Genomic DNA, 6538 nt, shown 5'->3' with positions numbered 1-6538 from the left:
AAGAATATTTTTAAAACTTTGAAGGCGTTCCAGACACAGATTGTAAAATTCAGAGATACTTTTATAATTTAACTGTAAAATAATATAAAAATTAAATATGAGAGAGAATGAATCACTCATATTTCTTATTTCCATATTATCATGACATTTTTTTAAATAGTAAAATATTAAAACTATTATAAAATATAGCAAAATCTATATATACATTTTTTAAAGTTTTTTTTTAATATTTTTTATTTTTGAAATAAAAAATCATTAAATAACAACAATAATTAATTATGATATACAGTGTTTATTAAGAAAAATGATATATACACTAAAAATGGAGTACCACAACAACATGGAAATAGAGAAGAATATAAAACTATACTAAAATTTCCGCTCTCTAATTTGGGTAGAATTTCTACGGATATGTGTATAATTTATAAAACTCACAAAATGCTATTATTTAGAGGTAATTTGGTGTGGATTACATATCATTTATATCCATCCAAAATGATACATTTTATTTATGTCTACACTCTCCTCCTTTAATGCATTTCTTTATTCTTTTATGTTATATATTATTATAATTAATTATATGAATGTAAAATTTGTATTTTATTAAATTATATTACAGTTTAAATTAAAATTATGGTGTATGAATTTAACTATCCCAATTTAATAAATTAACATATACATATATACACATATATTAAAACAATTTAATATAAACTTAATTTTATGAATTAATAAACTAGTTTCTATACACATGTATATTCATACTTCTTTTTAAATAAACGGTAAAAAACTAATGTAATAAAAGTATTAATCAATTAAGTAATTGTGTAGTTAGTTAATATGGTATTAATATAATATGAATTCATTTTTTATAATTATAATTAATTTATCAAAGATTAATTATAATTTACTAATTAATATATTACACTTTCCAAAATTTTCAAAAATAATTTTTTTTGATAAATTATTTACCTTCCATGGAACAAAATAACTAAAAGATAATATTTATTATGCACGATTTTCCTACAAAGTGTAAATGTTTTGTCAAATAATTTTTTACAAATCTCCTTATAAATTCATAAAATTGATCTCATCAAATCAAATTACTAAATGTATATTTGTAATTAATATTATTATTTAATTATTGAATTTTAATTAATTGATGTCATCCAAATTTTGAATTGAGTTTATTGTTTATCAATTAAATTTTTGTAGAGTTTTTGTACATTATTGATAACATTTTTATGCACAAATTAAACCAAATACATATATTGTGGAAAAGTTGAGAGTTCCATATTGGAAAAACTAAGAAGACCCATATTTTATATAAGATAGATGAACTACTTCTCTCATTGTCAATTGGTTTTGAGATGAAACCACATACTATCAAATTAACAGACATGTTGAAAAAGTTGCAAGAGCCGGTATCTTCAAGACACATAGCAATAAAGATGGGAGGGAGAAGAAAGAGAATTGGTATGATCTACGTTAATTTATTAAATATTTTTTGGGTGACAATTTGATTTTAAACTTAAATTTATTTAACATAGAAACAGATTTAGATAAGAGGAGTTATTATGTAATATTAAAGTTGGTAGTTAAGTTAGGTTTGGAGTATAATGTAAGTTTGTGAAACTTTGAAATTTATAGCTAACATCAGCTTACCTCACCTTTTGTCCACATGTCTCTCTACCTCTCCATTAATTACAATACTTTAAAAGAAATAAAACTTTGGAATTTATAAATAAGTTTGGTGTAAGATAATTTAATTTATATAACATTTTCAATATTAATTACGGAAAAAGTTAAAGTAAACGTACTATAAAATTTTCAAATTAAAAGTCCTATGAAATTATATTCATTAACTTATCAAGAGATCCATCACACAAACTTCAATTTTGAAGGAATATAATTTAATTATGGTTTAAAGAAGTATGGTTATTTATATATAAAGAAAATCGTACTTGAAATTTAATTTCTTGATATAGGAATTGAGATATCCATTGACTTTGTTTCATTTTTTCTAAAATTAATTATATGTATATATATTGAAGTGATAAATATGAAATTGAAAGCATAAGATATTGTAATTTGAAAGTCGTGTTGTTAAAATGGGAATAAGAATTTTGTCACAAACCAGCCATAATATGGAAAGTTGCATAGGATAACATTTTGATAATATGATATAGTAATTATAACTTGTTGTTTTTGCAAATTTGACAAAAAATTCACTTCCCCGTCTTAAATTTGATATTATTTCTAAACTATCATTCAATAACTTATTTTTCTTCCTTTTTTAATGATCTACTCATTATTTATTTATGCTTCCACTTTTTAAGACCCTAATTATTTGTTTATTCTTATACTAGAAAAATTATTTATTATTTACGTCTTAATCTTAAGTTTAAAATATCAATAGTACAATAATTGTAATATGAATAATATAATATAATAGTTGTTGATTGAAGTAATTTAACTTCATTTGGGATTTTTTTTACTTTCTTCGATATGTATTTTGAGTTGAATTTGATTCCAAATGATATTGTTTTATTTTTTTTACATTAATTTTTTTGTTTTACTTTGTCTCAGTTTTGTATGTCAGTGTTGTGATATAATTATATTATATGTATTAGTTGGTTAATATACAGTTCATTAGAGTATTATTAAGTATATGAATGATGTAACTTAGTGTATCATTATCAAGTATATCAACAATATATTGTTAAAGCATATCAGTAAAGTGAATCATTATCAAGTATATGAACCAAGTTTACAAGTGTATATCAATAGTATATCAAGTGTATAAGTAGGACTTCAAGCATATCAAGTGCATTTAATCAATCAATTGTATAAATGAAGAATACTAAATGTACATGCAGTGCATCAAGTGTATCAAACATAATGTTTCAGGTGTCTATCAAAAGGTATCAAGTGTATCAAAAAGTATCAGGTGCATCAAGTGTATCAATCAAATGTATTAGGTGTATCAAGAAGTATCATGTGTTATTAGGTGTATTAGTATAAAGTGTATCAAACGTATATTAGTAACGAAGACATTTGTGACATTTTACCTCTTAATGTGTGGGTTGGGCTTCGTTTTTGTTATTTTCGTAAATAATAAAGTATATGTGTTATGGACTTAATTATTATAACTTATTTTTGTCATTTTTGCAAGTGCCCCTTTAATAAATGTATCAATACAACAAAAATATTATATTTAGTGCATCAATGTATTTAATTAATTGAGTGTATTACAAATGTATCAACAACATATATAAGTGTATCAAACCAATTATGTACATCAAGTGTTATTTAATTCATCGAGTGTATCAACAAGCATAAGAAGTATATCAAAAACACACGAAATGTATCAACAACATATCAAATGATGCGTGAAAATGTTTATAATTCTAGAGGGTAGGTTTGTAATTTTGCATTTTTCAAATGTGGGTTGGGTTTGAATTTTGTCATTTTTGCAAATTCAAAAATAGTGTGTCATGGGCCTAATTTCGCTATATTTGCAAGAGCCCCAAAATGTATTCTTTGAAAAAGATTTTGTTTTTAATTCAATCCAAACGGACCCTTAATCTACTATTGTAGATGGTAGATAGACATAGATAATAGTCATTTTAGTTTATTGTGATGTATCATAGATAAATGGTAATAGTTATTGGAATAAATGGTTAATCGTTTGTGTTTCTTCATGAATGGATGCATCATGAGTGGATGTATCATTTCATGAAAATACTAATAACTAAATTATAGAAAAAGATATGACTTTTCGAATGGTCACGAATAAGTCTATAAATAATGCAATTTTCTATTTGGTTGAAGAGAATATTTTTTTCATAATCCTTTGTCTTCTTCAAAAAGAATTTCTTTCAATTTTAAAAAATCTTAATGTTCGATAGACTCACAAAGATTTATTCGTTGATCTTCTAGACGTGGTGCTACTCTTAGAAGAAAGATGTCGGAATAAGACCTCTCCATGTAGATAACTTCCCACTCGACACGTAGAGCACTTCGTCTTTCTTTTCATTCATGAAAGGGGCTCCCTATCTCGACTGCTTATTTGTACTCTAACTCTGAAGCAAGGGGCTCGGGTCTCGCTTGGACTAGGGCCTTCATCTACTGAAATAAAGCTCCATATGATAGGCTTTTGGAAGGACGTGCGATCGAATTTACCTTCTTGATTTGTTCTATTCTGGAGACAACTACTCTCAAAATTTAAGCACTAAGGTGAGAAAGTTTGTTTTAAAGAGACAACGTGAATACATTAGACTTAGATATATAATATATATATATATATGATCTTCTATTTTGTTGGGATAATAACATTGAAAACAATAGTTTTAGTAAATATTTTAGCTTTAAAATAACCATCTACTTTCCAAAGAGAATAATTTCATTTATTTGTTGACCCACACATTTGCAACCACAAAGTTGTTTATCTTACTTTGGATTATTTTAAAATTTTATTTCTAATAGTTAACTGCCTTGACTCATCATTTACTGTCATTTAACTCTCTAGGTGTTAAAAAGTATTATTTTATTTTATTTTGTAGGTTAGAATAGTTGAGATTTGAATACTTAACCATTATATTAGGTAGATCCAAAATATGATATTTTAATCAAGTGATCTATGCTTTATTTTGATACCAAAAGCTTCAATAATTAACTCCACAAATACTAATTTCCTCAAGTGGTTAGATCCGCTCCGTCTTCGTTGTCCACTTATTGGTCGACTAACTAATTCATATTACAACAAAGCACTGAAAATCAAAGGGTTTCAATTGAAGTTTCTCACTTTCAAAGAAAAAAGGGGAATTGACAAAAATAGGCCAAAAATGGGATAGATAAAGACTTTTAGGATTGATTGTAAAAAAGTTGACATTTAGGACAAATTGGAGGTGAAATGACGAAAATACCCTCACTTCAAATTAAACATTTCAATTTAAGAACCTGCGAGATGTTTACGATATGTCTACCAGATGTTTGCGAGATAAAATAATAATAATAATAAATTGTTTTAATTGTTTTATTTTTTTAAAAAAATCTGAATATGAATTGTGTTATATGTATATATATTTGCATCTTAAATGTATAAATCAAATATTATTTTTTATTGTTTCAAGTTGATTTATGGTTGATTTAAGGTTGTTTTAGAGATGTTTCAAAGGATGTTAGCAATTTATTATTATTATTATTTTATCTCGCAAACATCTGGTAGACATCTCGTAGACATCTTGCAAACATCTCGCAGACATCTCGCAGGTTCTTAAATTGAAATGTTTAATCTGAAATAAGGGTATTTTCGTCATTTCACCTTCAATTGTCCTAAATGTCAACTTTTTTACAATCAATCCTAAAAGTATTTATCTACTCCATTTTTGGCCTATTTTTGTCAATTCCCCAAGAAAAAAGAGTAGAGGGAAGGACAAAGGGAAATTGCAAAAAATAGACAAAAAATATAGTAGAAAATGAGTTTTAGGATTGATTTTGAAAAAGTTGAGATTTAGGATAAATTTGGGTGAAATGTCCAAAATACCCTTATTTAATTTTTCACACTTGTCTCTTCTCTTCCAACCTCTCTTCAACGTAGAATACGTAAAGGGATAAAAAAAACTCATTTGTAGTTCTTCTCCTCTCTCAAAAGTTTGTCAACTTTCCGCTTTTACTCTGGTACCGTTCATCCTCTACTCCGGTGAACATCTCACGCATTGTGGTTTGTTTTAATTTTTTTTTGTTTTTTTTTTAATCTGAATTGTGTTGTGTTATATGCATATATATTTGAATCTTAAATGTATAAATCAAATATAATTTTTAATTGTTTCAAGTTGATTTAGGGTTGTTTTAGAGTTGTTTCAAAGAATGTTAGCAAGTTTTTTTTTTTTTTTTTATCTCGCAAACATCTCGCAAGCATCTCGTAGATTCTTAAATTCAAATGTTTAATCTCAAATGAATTGATTTAAGGTTACTTTTAACTATATATTATTTTTTGTATCTCTCAATCTCGTAAACATCTCACAGCTGTCAAACTTTAAATGTCCAAGACTGAATTAGTCATATACTTATTTAGGGTGCGACTATGCATGTTTTATTTAGTGTTTAGCTACTGTTTTTTAATTTCGCAAAATAAGTCAATAATTTTTTTTTTTATGTGATATGTCAAATTTCAACTTCAAATCAATTTTTTGCAGGAATTAAAAAGTTTATGGTGGTTTAATTAAGGATGTCACATGTTCAAATGTTAGTGCGTTATGGTGGTACATGGGATAAGGGACAAAGAAAATACGAAGGAGACATGTTAAAAGACATCGTTGTCAGTAAAGAAGTAACACATAAAGATTTACAGGCATAGTTATATGACCTTGCAGAAGTTGACCCTACAAAGTTCGACATAATGATAAGATGCATATATGAGATAAAAGTGGAACACAAAGCTTCTCCATTTGAGTTAAGCAGTGACCGTGATTTGAAGTTTTATCATCTTAGTGAAAACCCATTAGAAGTCCCTTTATACGTCTCATTTGAGCCG

This window comes from Cucumis sativus, chromosome 1 (genome assembly GCF_000004075.3).
Source record: "Cucumis sativus cultivar 9930 chromosome 1, Cucumber_9930_V3, whole genome shotgun sequence".
Lineage (NCBI taxonomy): Eukaryota > Viridiplantae > Streptophyta > Magnoliopsida > Cucurbitales > Cucurbitaceae > Cucumis > Cucumis sativus.
The sequence above is the reverse complement of the archived record's forward strand: the minus strand, read 5'-3'. Positions refer to the sequence as shown.